Below are 16,480 nucleotides of genomic sequence, written 5' to 3'. Positions count from 1 at the left end.
TTAAAATAAATTATACAACACTTTTATCTATTGGTCTCTTGAAATACTGTGAATTTTTTTCTCTCACACATTTAACGCCAGGTAAGAACTATTCTAAAACTTTTCAGAGAGTAATAGTAATCCATTTTTGTGGCAAACTCTCGGAGAGCAAGGATCGCAGCCGTTTCGCCAACTTTGTGAAATGTCTTATGCAAGTTGGTGTTCAACACATAGTACTTAAGAATGATGTGTTTAAGATTTGGCTTTTTCCAAACATTTTCAGCTGGGTATCAGAAAATACTATTTCAAGCTCCGAGCTCGATATTGGTAATAAGTTCTCTCCCCGAGGCCGCTCGTGATGGGGGCGGGGGCAGGGGTGGGGGAAGGGAGTGAACTCAGAACAAATCTCAAATCACCTTTCTAACAGTTTTGCAACAGAAAATATTGTCGGCTGCAAACACTTGGAGACAGCGAGTCTTAGCTAAGAACTCTCCACGGCCGGAGCGCGTCCCCCCCGAGCCTAGCTTGAGGAGCCTGGCTTGCCGCCCCTGGGGACGTCTGCGCCTCCCGGGAGGACCTCGGGCTGCTCCGGGTCTGGGGAGCCGGCCCTGGGGGTTGGGAAGGTCGACGCAGCTGGAGTGAGGTCCTCCAGCCGAGGGCGGGGCGGGGAGAAGGGAGGCCTCGGCCGGCACCCGGGGCGCTCCACCCGGGCCGGGGTGGGCGGCGAGCCGCGGCGGACCAGCCCTCTCCCCGTCGCCCCGCGCGCCAGCGGCTCCGCCCCGAGCGCGGTCTCCCCTCCGCCAGCCGTCGTCCGACTCCGCCGCTGGCTCCCGCTCCACCTCCCTCCAGTAGGCGTGGGGGCAGGAATTCCGCCGGAGAACGCGGCCGGGGCTCAGTGCCCTGGAGGGCGGGGCGGGGCCGGGCGGCCGGGCGGCCGGGGGCCGCGCCCTCCCCCGGGCCACCGCCTTGCTCTTCCCCCTCCGGGGCTCCAGCTCTCCTCCCCCCTCCCTCCCCCCCCACCCCGATCCTCCCGCGCAGCTCCCGGCTCCTCCGGTTCTCCGCCTCCCCTGCACTCCTGCTCCCTGCCCCCTACCCACGCTCCGGCTCCCGTGCTTCTTTCCCCAGGCTCCTCCCCTGCGCTCCTCCCTACTCCCCTCTAATGTTTCCCTCCTCTCCTGCCCTGGTGCCCCTTCTTGCTCTCCCTTCGCCCTTACTCCCCCTTCCTCCCGGATTCTGTTCCCTTCCTTTCCTCCTTACCACCTCCTCCAGATCCCCTCCTCTCCACCACCCCTCTCTCCAGCTCGCCTCTCGTCTTCCCACTCAGCTCCTCCCGCGCGCCCCTTCTCCCTTCTCCCACCACCTCTCCTGCTTGGCTTCCTCTTTCCTCCAGTGTTCCTCCTCCGGACCCCTCCTCCTTCCTCTCCCTTGCCCCTCTCTCCAGCTCCCCTCCCCTCTTTCCTCCCCTGCTCCTCTTCCCGGTCTGCGGAGCTCCCACGCGGTTGCTATGGAGGCGCCAGAGGCTGCCTGCGGCCGGGCGGGAGCTGCCCTGGGGCCCCGGGGACGGAGCTGTGACTCTGCCCTGGGCTCTGGCGCCTCGCCCCCTCGGGGCCCCGGAACAAAGAGCGCCCTCCCCCATCTCGGGAGTGCACTGAGACCTCCAGGCGCCCCAGGCCCGGAGGCTTAAGACCACCGCGGATCTTCTCTCCCCCAACCTCTGTTGACTGGACCCCTGGGGTCGGAGTGACAGCTGTGCGCCACCGAGCTACCTTCCTGGTCCCCCGAAGATCACTCCCGCTCTCCCCATCCCCACCCCCGTGCTGGAGGTGTCAGTGAGGCTGGGGGACGGCCAGATGGCCCCATTTAACAGGACTGTCCCCTTTTGTTGGGGGCCGAAGCAGCGTCCAGGCCAATTTACATAGGAAAATGGGGTTTGTGTCCCCAATTCAGTGCAGTGCCCCGACAGCTGGTGGCTCTGTCATCATGTCAGGACCCCACAGCTTGATGTTTAAAGTGGCTTTATGTGTGCAGATGTGTGAGTGTGAATAGCAATTGATTGGGAACCGGTAGCTATTAGTCTGCCTTGGAGAAACTCAGCGTTCGTAGAGAAATATTATCAGCCTGGTCACCGCATAAGATCATGGAATGGAAAAGTCTTCCGAAGACTTCTGATGCTCTCTTATAGAACTAAGGCTTATTTTATCCAGAAATCTAAGAAGCCAAACAATTGGGATCTGAGGAGGATTTTTAAATCGTTATCATTTACGCTTTCCTGCTTGTAAAAGTTGTAAGGCTGAACATGAAAAGCGTAAGAAAAACTGCCAGGACTTAAAAAAATTGACGAAAAGATCTCATCTAATTCATTTGATTAAACTACTTTAACTCTGCTAGCTTGTGTCCAGGGCCATAGCCTGCAACAGGCTGAACATTACCATTAGTTTGTAATCAGTAGTTTAAACCTGTGCACTTAAGTGATAGAATGTTAGGGACTTTAATTCTTATTTTACTAGGGAGGAATTTGAATCTCAGAGAGGTTAAGTGATTTGCCCAAAGTCGTACAATTCTGGAATATGATCTGTTGTTAGAATCCAGAAAAGATAATGGAAAGGGAAGATTTAAGACAGGAGATTAGAAGCCCCTGAAAAATACCTTAATCAGGAAGCTCTCAAACCTTTCCACCAGTCCGCTGGAGCCACCAACAGGTAACTCCCCAGAAGACAAGGGATTGAAAAATTTTTCCCCTCTGCCTTTATACATTAGCTTTAGCTCAAGACTGTACCAGAGCCAATTCTAGCCACTAGAATCTTCCAGAACTCTGAACTGGAACTGTTGACTTTGTTTCTGTCAGTGTAACCATTTTGTGATAAGATGAAAATTACATGGTTAAAATGGAATGAAATGGGAAATCAAAGCTGACCTGGAACCCTCTGGTTATGTTTTCAGGTGAGTGGACAAGATGACTACAGTGGAACCTGCATTCACCTTGCTAGAAGGTAGGGTGGCTAATTTGGAAAGGCTTTGATCTCCACAGAACAACAACACTAGCTACATTTATAACAATTGGAAAGAATCCTTGAACCCTCTCCTTACTTCAGGGACTGTATTGGAAGAATTCTATTGGCTAAACTTACAAATAGACTCCTATTCCCTACCTCCGCCTTTAAACCCTAAGTGAATCTGTGATAAATTTGGAGAGTGCCTCTGGGGAAGATTTTAGTAGAGCCATAGTGAACCACAGGGTGCCACATTAAAAGAGTAGATGAAAACTGTAGTTCTTCCTAATACTATCCTCACCTCTGGAGGTTTCTGACTACCAAGAAGATACACATCTAGTTACAGGAGCCACATTTCTGAACATTGCCCAAAACGGCGACTTTGGGTCTGAATTTCAATCCCAGCGCTGCCAACTGATTCTTACTCTGAGCTTTAGTTTCCTCATCTGGGGACAAGACAGTTCCTGGCTATTTTTGTGAGGATTAAATAAGCCATTGCTTGCGAATGCTTAGAATAGCCCCTGGCACATGGGAGAGAATGGGTAGCTTCATAATTATTATTTTAAATAACAATTTACTCTCAGTTCCAATTCTAAACGTATTTTAAACATATTTTAAAGCATGGGTAATTTGATTATCCAGGTCCCAGTGCAAAAAAAGAAAAAAAAGAAAAAAGTTCATACACTGCGTTTCAAACATGAGAAAGAGCAAGAGTGTAGAACTGGATTGAAACCAGAAATGGGGGTTAATTTCTGCTCTGCTTCTTATACCAGAACAAGTTAGCCAGTTTTTCCTGCCTCTCATTTGCTGGGCTCACATAGTAAGTACTAGGATGAGAGTGCCTAATATGTGATAAGGATTTTAGGTAATAAACATAAGAACCTGTTAATTCTTAAAAAAAAAAAACAAAAAACAAAAACCTGTCAATTCTTGAAAAGAGAATGTTTTAAGAATCACTAATACTGTGTTATATTTAAAAACTATACAAGGAAATTATTTGAATTTGACTCCCCTCTCACCACTACACACAGTCTCTTAGCCTTTTTTACTGCTTTATTTTGACTGCTTTTTTAGCATTTGCATTGGTTAGGTATTGAGGTATAACAAACATCCTCAAAACTCAACACCAAAATGACATTCATTTATTATTCTAGCTCGTGCATCTGTGTGTCAGCAGGAGGTCAGCTGACCTAGGTTGAGCACATTGGGTGGTCCTGCTGAAGTTGGCTCAGCTTATACATGCATCTAAGGGTCTCCAGGGGCTCTGCTTTTGACTGAATTTGGTGGGGGAAGCTTAGTCTGAGTGGCTCTGCTCCACACCCTTTACCTTTCTCCTGTGACCAGCAGACTAGCTTGGGCATATTCTTATGGCAATGGCAGAGGAGCAAGAAAGGGCATTGGAATCATGAAAGCCTCTTAAGGTCTATGTTTTTCTGGAGTCAGGAGCTGGCCTATTGTTGCTTCTACCTTATTCTTTTGGCCGAAACAGGTCACATGGTCAGGCCCAAAGTCAAGGAGAAGGGAAGAAGTCCAGTTCACCACAGAGTACATGACGAAGGAAATGAACAGAGGGAGGGTAAAAAAATTTGGGGCCATTGATGCAGTCAAACACGGCACTTGTCAACATCTGGCATATTGTATATTTTACTATATAGACTTTTGTTACTCTTCCTGCTAGAATGTAAGCTCCATATGGGCAGGGATTTTTGTCTGCTTTGTTTATTGCTACGTTCTCAAGATCCAGAACAGTGGCACATTATAGATGTTGAATAAATATTGGCTGAATCAATTCGGAGGATTACATTAATTATTTTGGCTTATGTATAAAACCCAAATTCTCTAGAGAGAATGTAATTTAGTAACTTTATCTTCATTAAAACAATTTTTTGTAATGTTCACTTATGTTTGAGAGAGAAAGAGTATGCGCAGGGGAGGGGCAGAGAGGGGGAGACACACAATCTGAAACAGACTCCAAGCCCTGAGCTGTCAGCACAGAGGCCCACGTGGGGCTGGAACACATGGATCTAGAGATCATGACCTGAGCCGAAGTTGGTTGCTTAACCGACTGAACCACCCAGGCACCCCCGTTACTTTATCTTCTGATTTAAGGATCATTGTTCATGTTTGCTGGCTAATGAAACTGCCAGCTGCTTAGAATAAACATTATTTCTTAAACTTTAAAAAAATTTCTAAATTTTGGGGCACCTGAAGTAGTTCAGTCGGTTGAGCATCCAACTCTTGATTTCAGTTCAGGTCATGATCTCACTGTTGTGGGGTTGAGACCTGTGTTGGGCTCCATGTGAGCATGGAACCTGTTTGGGATTCTCTTTCTCCCTCTGCCCCTCTCCCTCACTCGCATTCTCTCTCTTTCTCAACTTAAACAAAAAAATTTCTAAATTTCAAAATGGTGTAAAATTTCTCGAGGACATATAAACAGGTACTATATAAAGGTAGATTGTTGGGCAGAAGATTAGCAGTAGGGAGAGGAAGAACTTTACATATATTTTGGCAGAGAATATGTTGCTTCTTCCTATGTGGGAATAATGCTAATATAAATCTCCAACTTCCAGAGTCTGAATCTGAGAAACTCTCAAGACTGTTGTATTTAAACTGTTCCAAGAGGCATGGGATACAAGACAGTACCTACACAGATTACTTTTGATGGGCTTTTGGGTTCATGGAAATTCAGTCATTTTTCTCTCTACCCTACTTTACCTAATCCAGAAGACGTTGAGCAAAATAAATTTTTAAAAAATTTATTTTTAAGTTAGTTAACGTACAGTGTAGTCTTGTCTTGAGGAGTAGAACCCAGTGATTCATCCGTTACATATGATACGCAGTGCTCATCCCAAAAAGTGCCCTCCTCAATGCCCACCACCCATTTAATCCACCTCCCCCCACGGCCCTCCAGCAACCCTCAGTTTGTTCTCTGTATTTAAGAGTCTCTTAGGGTTTGCCTCCCTCTCTGTTTTTATTTTATTCTTGCAGAGGAATCTTCTTAAGGTCACGCTTTGAAAAGGAATTCCTGTGCAATATATTTTTTTATTCCTTTGAAATTTGGATTTGTGCTGTCGGTTTTTAACTGTGACAGATGATGAGGTAGGAGATAAAGTAGGCGTTAATGCTTAGTTACATAAAGGGGAGCTTTATGTATGTCCATTCCTAGCAGTAGGCGAATTTGGGACTCCCACAAGAAATCCAGGTCTTGAACACTGGAGTGAGTATCTGAAGTTTCATCATGCCAAGTGACTAACTTCTCAGATGGGCAGCTTGTAGACCTGAAAGCTCGATTATGAGTGGATGTATTATTTTGGATAAGAGGCAAAGTTAGGCGCAGAGGCATCCTGAATTGTAGTCATTTCTCTCTCTTTCTCTTTTTCTCTCTCTCTGCATGTCACTCAATACAGTCCCCGCACCAGAAAGTTGCAGTTTATAAATTTAAAATGCTATAAACATTTCTCAGAAAGGTTTCATGGATAAATTTATATGAATATGTTTGCTTTATTATTAGTGAGACCCTACAAGCATTCAATTCATTTAGTTTAGTTTAGGTCTTTTGGGTTGGGACCTTAGATATTTAGAGGTTCATTCATTCAGCAAACATCCATCAAGGGTCTACCGGTGCACCAAATGCAATTAGACAAAGCCCTTGGCCCCAGGGAGCTCACAGTCTTGGGTAAGATAAGAGTGTCCATGGGCAGTGTCAACACAGTGGAAGAAAGCCTATGATTGGGGAGAAGGTGAGGTGGGAAGTCAGAGGAGAGGTGCCAGGGACTCCAGGGGAGACAAAGAAAGCAAACCAACTTTGGCAATTGTGTAATGCTTCTGATCTGCAGACTCTCTTTTGCCTGTATTGTCTCTTCTCATTCTCCAATTTCCCTACCTGCAGGCTAAGGCAGGGTGCTATTCTAAGGGTGCTGAGGAGAGGTGATGGCTTAAGGATGTGCAATCTCAAGGTCTTAGGCTTTGTAAGGGGTGGATCCTGCATCCACGCTTGGGTCTCCAGGTGCTCTCTAGGAGGCTGTTTCCTTCTTGGTCTTACCCCCTCTTCCTCTCTTGGCCAGGCTTGGGTGGTCTCTAGCTGTGTGGCCTGGTCCTGGTCTTCCCAGGCCTTCCATCCCTCAAATGGAAAAGGAGGATGTTGTCCAGGATGATTTTAATACCTTATGCCTCTAATGGTCTGTGATTCCAAGAACCTTTGCTTTTCTGGTAAATCTGAGAAACCTTGATGTGAAAGTAGTGTTAGTTTTTTATTCACGTGTTACAGAACCCTTGTGATAGGTTGATCTTCATAAAAAAAAATAATCTGTTTCAAGATGAAGATATTGAGGAACTAGGATCCTGCCACTTCTCTGTGGTCCCGCAGTACCCTGGCAGGGTTCTCATTCACGCTTCTGGCTCCTGAGTTTCTGATCTCTTATTCCTCTATGTGAAATGTTTTTCCTAGGACCTCTTCATTTTTATTTTACTTCCATTTGTAGTGAGTGATGCTTAAAACTATGTTCTATAATTAAATGCCCCCCTAAATTACTTCTTGCTCTAGAGGTTTTAAGGTGTGTGTGTGTGTGTGTGTGTGTGTGTGTGTGTGCCTGTGTGCACGAATGTATTCTGTAATTTGCCTGTTGTTGGAAAGAGGTGGCAGACTGAAAGCTGGAGGGCCAAATGTTTACCTGCAGACATATTTTTAAATTTATTTTGAAAAATAAATTTATTTTGAATGAGTAGTACTTGAAAATGGTACAAATTCCAAAAAGATCTTCACAGGACTTTTAAAAAGTTTGAGCCGATATTTAATGATTGGAAGATTTCATATCTAAAAATCTGGGTTTATGACTTAAAAAAAAAGTTTATGTATTTAGTTTGAGAGTGAGCGAGCATGCGTGCACGAGAAGGGGGAGGGCGCGGCGGGGGAGAGAGAGAGAGAGAGAGAGAGAGAGAGAGAGAGAGAGAGAATCTTAAGTAGGCTTCACACTTAGCCCTAATGCAGGCCTTGATCCCACAACCCTGGATCATGACCTGAGCAGAAATCAAAAGTCAGATGTTTAACCAACTGAGCCACCCAGGTGGCCCTTGGCTTTATGACTTTTCATGAAAATCAGATCTGGTAACATTAGCCCAGATTTCCTATAATGCCACCAGTCAGCCTTACCTTCTTTTGGCAGACTGTGGGCTCACCACCCCTCTCCCTGACCCCCATTTCCAAGTCTTCACCACTGACAGCCTCCAGCAGTCATTTAATCACCAGGTGGTCCCTCTAGACATTTGTGTTTGCACCTGCTTGCCTCAAGTATTTGTACTTTTTTTTTTTTTTAAGTAGGTTCTACGCCCATTGTGGGACTCAAGCTCACAATCCCTAGACCAAGAGTCACATGCTGTACCGACTGAGCCAGCCAGGCACCCCAAGTATTTGTAGTTTAGATGCCCCACCAACACGGGCGGGAGGCTGGTGGATCTGGGGCAGAACTGCCCCTAGACAGCTGGTGCAGGAAGGTGACTTCCTCTGACAGTGTTAGGATGTGGATGGGCAGAGTCATACAGGAGATACCTCAGGCCTGAGACAAAAATGCCAATCAGGAGAGAGGTTTAGGATTGGCTGGGATGTTTGTCTTCTGGACAGCAAACAAACAGTAACAGCAACAAATAAAGCAGGGAGACCGAAGGAGAAAGAAAAGAAGAGAATAGGACTTATTGAAGGACAAAATATGCCAGTGAGGGTAAACTGAAGAAATACACAAAATGACAACCATGAGCAAATTATTACTCTCCTTAATTCTCACCCACAAAATGGGGATATGTTTCTTAGAGAACAGTCATGAGTGTAAGAGGCAATATAATTAAAGACTGTACCATAATGCCTGGTTTTTGATAGATTATAGAGGATGGTGCCATAACTCCTAAATGGAGGTGTGGCCGCTTCACTTCATGCCCTAGGAAGCAAAAACAACAACAACAACAACAACAACAAACAAACAAAAAACAAAACATAATTTTTTTCTGGATAAAGGTCTACTTTTTAATTTATTTTAATTCATTAATTATTTTTTTGAAAGAGAGAGAGCAAGCTGGGGAGAGGGGCACAGGGAGACAGAGAATCTTAAGCAGGCTCCACACCTAGCCCAGAGCCTGACTTGGAACTTGATCTCACAATCATGAAAGAGGCACTTAACCCACTGAGCCATCTAGGTACCCCAATATTTTACTTTTTTTTTTTTTAATGTTCATTTGTTTTTCAGAGAGGAGAGAGAGTGAGAGAGACAGAGTGCAAGCAGGAGAGGGGCAGAGAGAGACACACACAGAATCCAAAGCAGTCTCCAGGCTCTGAGCTGTCAGCACAGAGCCTGATGTGGGGCTAGAACCCATGAACCGCAGGATCATGACCTGCACCCAAGTCTGACTCTTAATCAACGGAGCCACCCAGATGCCCCTCAAAATTCTACCTTTTAGTAAAACATCCGTACACTTTGGGCATTGAAAACGGGTTTTTGAATATGACAGTGTTTTTCTTCCCAGTTACATGTGGGCCACCTGGTCCCTCAGTGGTTATATATATGGCCTATAGAAGAGGCACCTGCACAATTAGGGTGATAGCTTGAATTTCCGGAGTAAGTGATTTTACCATTCTCATAATTATAATAAGGGCTCTGGCTAAGCCCCAACTGGGTTCAGAGTTAGGCTGTGTGTACACCTAGCAGGAAGGTGAACATCTATTTCAATGGGTTTATTTGATGTCATTAGGCTGTTAACATCTGTTCTCATTCTCTTTCAGCTAAACATATGATAAAATTGTGCTTTCCTGTTGCCTTGAGTTCAGGCATGCCCATGGGACTTTCTTTAGCTAAAGAAATGCATTTAGAGGTGATTTGTGTCACATCAAACAGCTGCCTGACCACAGAAACCATAGAGGCATGTCAAGATGCTCCATCAGCTTGGTTTCCTAGGTGACTCAGATGAGCAGAGACCCGGTGACAACCTGCACTGAACACACAGGAAGCACGAGGAACAAACTTGCTATGCTACGTCACCGTTGGTTTTGTTTGTTACTGCTGCATGACTTGGTCTCTCCCGATTGGCAGGTATGATATTTTAGAGTTTCGTTTTGCTTTGTTATTTTTAACTGAAAGAGAGAGTTTTTATTTGCTTCTCTTGCTTGTGTTGTGGAGAGAAGATGGGGGAGTGAAGGGACAAGGACAGTGGAAGGAGATGGCATGTATCTGTTCTCCATCTAGGCCCTTAGTTTAGCTGGCAGCTCCCAGTGGCAAAGGAAGTTGAGCTGGAAGCTGAAAAAACTCCTTTCATGGGTGATTTTCAGAGTCTTGCACTATGTTTTCAGACCTAAGTGACACAGTGGTGGCCTGAAATCAGGAGAGGGCTATGTTTCCACCTTTCCCCCAGGACTCAGTAGTGCTATGATGTCTCAGGGACTGGAGGTCTGGGGAGGATCTTGACACGGCTTCTCTTTTTCAGACATCAGTATTTCTACACAGGGGAGCAGCGGAGGCAGGTATGGTGTCCTGAAGTGACAGCAGGAATAATAAAACGTGAGTAGATTGGGGACTGGACGTGCCTGAGGTATCACCTGGAGATACCCAGAAGTAACTGGGGGAGGCTTGGGAGGCATCTTAAGGTCCTGATGTTATGCTGTCGATGCCAAGAGCTGTTGTCATTTGGAATTAATATTAATGGGCCCTCCTATGTATATCCAGGCTCAGGAGGTGCCGAGACGGTGAGTCAGAGAATTAGTCGGCTGCTTTGGTTCAGCTGGGCCTGAGGCAGGGCTGCAAACTGGTGACAAGATGCACCCATTGATCTTTCTGATTGACTGTCAGCTTGATGCTGTCATTTTTCCATGTATGCTATGTGGCGGCATGGGTCCCTGTGTATTTTGTCTAGCAGTCAAACTGAATATATGACATATCCATTTCTTGAGGAAGAAAGCCACAGTGTTTAATATTATTTTATTTTATTTTATTTTATTTTTTTTAAATTTTTTTTCAACGTTTATTTATTTTTGGGACAGAGAGAGACAGAGCATGAACGGGGGAGGGGCAGAGAGAGAGGGAGACACAGAATCGGAAACAGGCTCCAGGCTCTGAGCCATCAGCCCAGAGCCCGACGCGGGGCTGGAACTCCCGGACCGCGAGATCGTGACCTGGCTGAAGTCGGACGCTTAACCGACTGCGCCACCCAGGCGCCCCTTTAATATTATTTTATAAACCACCATAATTTCTGGACTTTATTGTAGGACCAGGTTTCCTTTTCCTTTTCCTTTTTTTTTTTTTTTTTTTTTTGATGGATGCTTAACCGACTAAGCCACCCAGGCACCCCTCCTTTTTCTTTCTTTTATGTCAACATGGAAAACAGCATTTATTCTCTTTATAATCAATGGCAAATTAGTTTGGGGAGAGAATTTGGGAGGCGGTTTGTCCAACTACATTGACCGTGTCTCTGAAATGACTTTAAAATGCCATCATATACTCCCATACAGACAAAGTGGTATAGAAGCACAGGTATCTTTGTGAGTCTACATGATGCAAAAAAAGTAGAGAGGGAGACTATTTTGTTGTAATTAAACTTAAATTGGGTTGGAAGAGTTCCACTTTAACACCCTTCGCACACCCACCAATTCATTCACACTACTGTGGGGACGTTACCAACATCTTACATTCATCTTAGGTATTCTGACCCCAGAAGGTGACCTGAGAGGATTGATTCCTCATCTCTCTTCTCTATTTTATTATCTTTCTTTCTGTCTTTAGGCAGCAGTGTGGGCTTTCCTGGTGACATCTGCAGTTATGACCCTGGCTTGAGAATCCATTAATTCTTCTCCATCTGCTTGGATCAATACCTTAGGCAACTCTGGGCACTATGGTTCTGTGAAGGGCAGAGCCACGCTCCTGTTGAAATGTCCTGTAAAAACCTGGGACAATGTCAACATGGAAAATAGTGCTTATTCTCTGTATAGTTAATGGAAAATTGTTATATTTGTTAATAATGTCACATCTCTTTGACATTAATATTAACATAAGATCTTTCCAATAAATTAACACAATTTCTCACCCCAAAGTGGAGAAGTCCTGAATCTTGCTCAAGGTCACCAATTAGCAGCAGAGATGGAACTCAAACTCAGGACTTCATGACTCCTTGACTATGCCCAGCCCCCTTCTCTTGGGGAGCATTGTAAAGTAATCAAAGGGTGACATTTTCTACAATACTTTTAAGCTTCAACACTGTTATTTTGCTTCTATAGAAAGGATTACAGAAAAAATGTTTCTGTGTTGATGTAAAGTATGATGGCATGTTGCTAATGCCATGAATGTTGCATTTTCCTTAGAATAAAAAATATACAAAGAAAAGTAAATAGTTTCCTGGATATCACTTCATCCAAACCCTTCCTTCTTATCTCTGAAGAGAATAATCATAATAGATTACTAGCAAAACCATTACTGAGTGACTATTCTGGGGCCAAGCACAGTGTGCAGCCTGATGTCTAGTTGCTGACATTTAATGCTCACAATGACCTGTGATGTCAGTACTAGGTTAGACCCGTTTTACTGATGAGGAACTGAGGCTTACAGAGCTTATGTAATTTGTCTAAGTTTTACAGCAGGCAAGCATCTTAGTAGTAATCACAACCACACCATTTATTTTACCCTTGTACCTGAGGAAGTCTCATATCTGGGAAAAAAAATAATTTCCACAAATGAAAAAAAAAATAATTAAACCAACTCAGAAATGAGTTGAAGTAACAGATTTAAGCTTTGCTTTTTGGAAGCTGGCTTCAATGGAGACATGTTAATCTTGTCAATTTCCCTAGAAAATTAATTTGCTTTGCAGCAAAGTCTTGGGATGGTGTATATTAAACATTACAAATAAGCTAGACCCAGTCTGCCTTTAGCCAGGCACAAACTGCACACTTTAGAGGGGGGAAAAAAAGCAGTAAATTAAGACAAAGCAATGTGAAACATTTTTCATTTAAAGAAAAGCTAGCTGCTTAATATATTTTCTAGCTACAGGGTCTTGACCCTTCGAGGATGTTGAAAGGGAAGGAATAACAGGATTGATTATGGAAGGGGAAAAACATCAACTTTAGAAAGGTTTTGGCAGATTAGATGACATTATGATGCCTGTCATGACTTCCTCCTGCCAAAATGAGATTCATTAAAGAAAACTCTTCTCTAAATTAAAACTCTCCTCACCAATCTCCTCCCCTCCAGATGTTAACAACCCACTGCAGCCTGTTGGACAGCATGGCTGTGGGTGATCAGTGGAGATGCTTCGTAACATTCTTTATTTATTTTTTTTAATTTTTTTTAAATTAAAAAAAATTAACATCCAAATTAGTTAGTATATAGTGCAAAAATGATTTCAGGAGTAGATTCCTTAGTGCCCCTTACCCATTTAGCCTATCCCTCCCTCCCATAACCCCTCCAGCAGCCCTCCGTTTGTTCTCCATATTTATGAATCTCTTATGCCTTGTCCCCCTACCTGTTTTTATTATTTTTGTTTCCCTTCCCTTATGTTCATCTGTTTTGTCTCTTAAAGTCCTCATATGAGTGAAGTCATATGATTTTTGTCTTTCTCTGACTGACTCGTTTCACTTAGCATAAAACCCTCCAGTTCCATCCACGTAGTTGCAAATGGCAAGATTTCATTCTTTTTGATTGCCGAGTAATACTCCATTGTGTATATATACCACATCTTCTTTATCCAGTCATCCATCGATGGACATTTGGGCTCTTTCCATACTTTGGCTATTGTTGATAGTGCTGCTATAAACATGGGGGTGCATGTGTCCCTTCGAAACAGCACACCTGTATCCCTTGGATAAATACGAGTAGTGCAATCGCTGGGTTGTAGGGTAGTTCTATTTTTAGTTTTTTGAGGAACCTCCATACTGTTTTCCAGAGTGGCTGCACCAGCTTGCATTCCCACCAACAATGCAAAAGAGATCCTCTTTCTCCGTATCCTCGCCAACATCTGTTGTTGCCTGAGTTGTTAATGTTAGCCATTCTGACAGGTGTAAGGTGGTATCTCATTGTGGTTTTGATTTGTATTTTCCTGATGATGAGTGATGTTGAGCATTTTTTCATGTGTCACTTGGCCATCTGGATATCTTCTTCGGAGAAGTGTCTATTCATGTCTTTGCCCATTTCTTCATTGGATTATTTGTTTTTTGGGTGTTGAGGTGATAAGTTCTTTATAGACTTTGGATACTAACCCTTTATCTGATATGTCATTTGCAAATACCTTCTCCCATTCTGTTGGTTGCCCTTTAGTTTTGCTGATTGTTTCCTTCACTGTGCAGAAACTTTTTATCTTGATGAGGTCCCAGTAGTTCATTTTTGCTTTTGTTTCCCTTGCCTCTGGAGATGTGTTGAGTAAGAAGTTGCTGCGGGCAAGATCAAAGAGGTCTTTTGCCTGCTTTCTCCTCGAGGATTTTGATGGCTTCCTGTCTTACATTGAGGTCTCTCATCCATTTTGAGGTTTTTTTTTTGTGTCTGGTGTAAGAAAGTGGTCCAGGTTCATTCTTCTGCATGTCGCTGTCCAGTTTTCTCAGCACCACTTGCTGAAGAGACTGTCTTTATTCCATTGGATATTCTTTCCTGCTTTGTCAAAGATTAGTTGGCCATACGTTTGTGGGTCCATTTCTAGGTTCTCTATTCTGTTCCATTGATCTGAGCGTCTGTTCTTGTGCCAATACCATACTGTCTTGATGATTACAGCTTTGTAGTATAGCTTGAAGTCTGGGATTGTGATGCCTCCTGCTTTGGTTTTCTTTTCCAAGATTGCTTTGGCTATTTGGGGTCTTTTCTGGTTCCATACAAATTTTAGGATTATTTGTTCTAGCTCTGTGAAGAATGCTGGTGTTACTTTGATAGGGATTGCATTGGACATGTAGATTGCTTTGGGTAGTATCGACATTTTAACAATATTTGTTCTTTCTATCCAGGAGCGTGGAATCTTTTTCCTTTTTTTGTGTGTCTTCTTCAATTTCTTTCATAAGCTTTCTGTAGTTTTCAATGTATAGATTTTTCACCTCCTTGGTTAGATTTATTCCTAGGTATTTTATGGTTTTTGTGCAACTGTAAATGGGATCAATTCCTTGATTTCTCTTTCTGTTGCTTCATTGTTGGTGTATAGGAATGCAACTGATTTCTGTGCATTGATTTTATATCCTGCAAGTTTGCCAAATCCTAATAATTCTAATAAATTCTAAATTCTAATAATTAATTCTAGCAGTTTTTTGGTGGAAGCTTTTGGGTTTTCCATATAGAGTATCATGTCATCTGCGAAGAGTGAAAGTTTGACCTCCTCCTGGCTGATTTGGATGCCTTTTATTTCTTTGTGTTGTCTGATTGCAGAGGCTAAGATATCCAATACTATGTCAAATAACAGTGGTGAGAGTGGACATCCCTGTCTTGTTCCTGACCTTAGGGAGAAAGCTCTCAGTTTTTCTCCACTGAGGATGATATTAGCATTGGGTCGTTCATATATGGCTTTTATGATCTTGAGGTATGCTCCTTCTATCCCTACTTTTTGAGGGTTTTTATCAAGAAAGGATGGTGTATTTTGTCAAATTCTTTCTCTGCATCTATTGAGAGGATCATATGGTTCTTGTTCTGTCTTTTATTGATGTGATGAATCATGTTAATTGTTTTGCGGATATTGAACCATATATATATACCATATATATATATACCATATATATATATACCATATATACCATAGATATACCATAGATATGGTATATATATATATACCATATATATATATACCATATATATATATACCATATATACCATAGATATACCTGCATCCCAGGTATAAATCCCACTTGGTCGTGGTGAATAATTTTTTTAATGTATTGTTGGATCCGGTGGGCTAATATCTTGTTGAGGATTTTTGCATCCATGTTCATCAGGGAAATCAGTCTATAGTTCTCCTTTTTAGTGGGGTCTCTGTCTGGTTTTGGAATCAAGGTAATGCTGGCTTCATAGAAAGAGTTTGGAAGTTTTTCTTCATTTTTTGGAACAGCTTCAGAGAATAGGTGTTAACTCTTCCTTAAATGTTTGGTAGAATTCCCCTGGAAAGCTATCTGGCCCTGGACTCTTGTTTTTTGGCAGAGTTTTGATTACTAATTCGATTTCCTTACTGGTTATGGGTCTGTTAAGATTTTCGATTTCTTCCTGTTTCAGCTTTGGTAGTGTATATGTTTCTAGGAATTTGTCCATTTCTTCCAGATTATCCATTATATTGGCATATAATTGCTCATAATATTCTGTTATTATTTTTATTTCTGTTGTGTTGGTTATGATCTCTCCTCTTTAATTCTTGATTTTATTTATTTGGGTCCTTTCCTTTTTCTTTTTGATCAAACTGGGTAGTGGTTTATCAATTTTGTTAATTCTTTCAAAGAACCAGCTTCTGGTTTCATTGATCTGTTCTACTGGGGGTTTTTTTGTTTGTTTGTTTTGATAGCATTAATTTCTGCTCTAATCTTTATTACTTCC

At 43.1% G+C, this 16,480-nt stretch overlaps 1 long non-coding RNA gene across 4 annotated transcripts; it reads left to right on the top strand.

Moving 5' to 3' along the window:
* The first annotated feature begins 928 nt into the window (after positions 1 to 928).
* Positions 929 to 12,302, top strand: LOC121038073 (uncharacterized). Of its 4 annotated transcripts, none has more exons than XR_005794134.1 (5): positions 929 to 2,678; positions 2,920 to 2,969; positions 9,781 to 10,042; positions 10,434 to 10,507; positions 11,726 to 12,302. It is a non-coding gene; the product is annotated as an uncharacterized LOC121038073 (long non-coding RNA). The 4 variants fall into 4 exon arrangements; XR_005794136.1 differs by having other exon boundaries at positions 934 to 2,678; positions 9,908 to 10,042; XR_005794133.1 differs by having other exon boundaries at positions 932 to 2,969.
* Positions 12,303 to 16,480: the final 4,178 nt, after the last annotated feature.

Source organism: Herpailurus yagouaroundi, unplaced genomic scaffold, assembly GCF_014898765.1.
Source record: "Herpailurus yagouaroundi ecotype Mexico unplaced genomic scaffold, PumYag 165, whole genome shotgun sequence".
In the NCBI taxonomy this organism is placed as follows: Eukaryota; Metazoa; Chordata; class Mammalia; order Carnivora; family Felidae; genus Herpailurus; species Herpailurus yagouaroundi.
The sequence above is the reverse complement of the archived record's forward strand: the minus strand, read 5'-3'. Positions and strand labels throughout refer to the sequence as shown.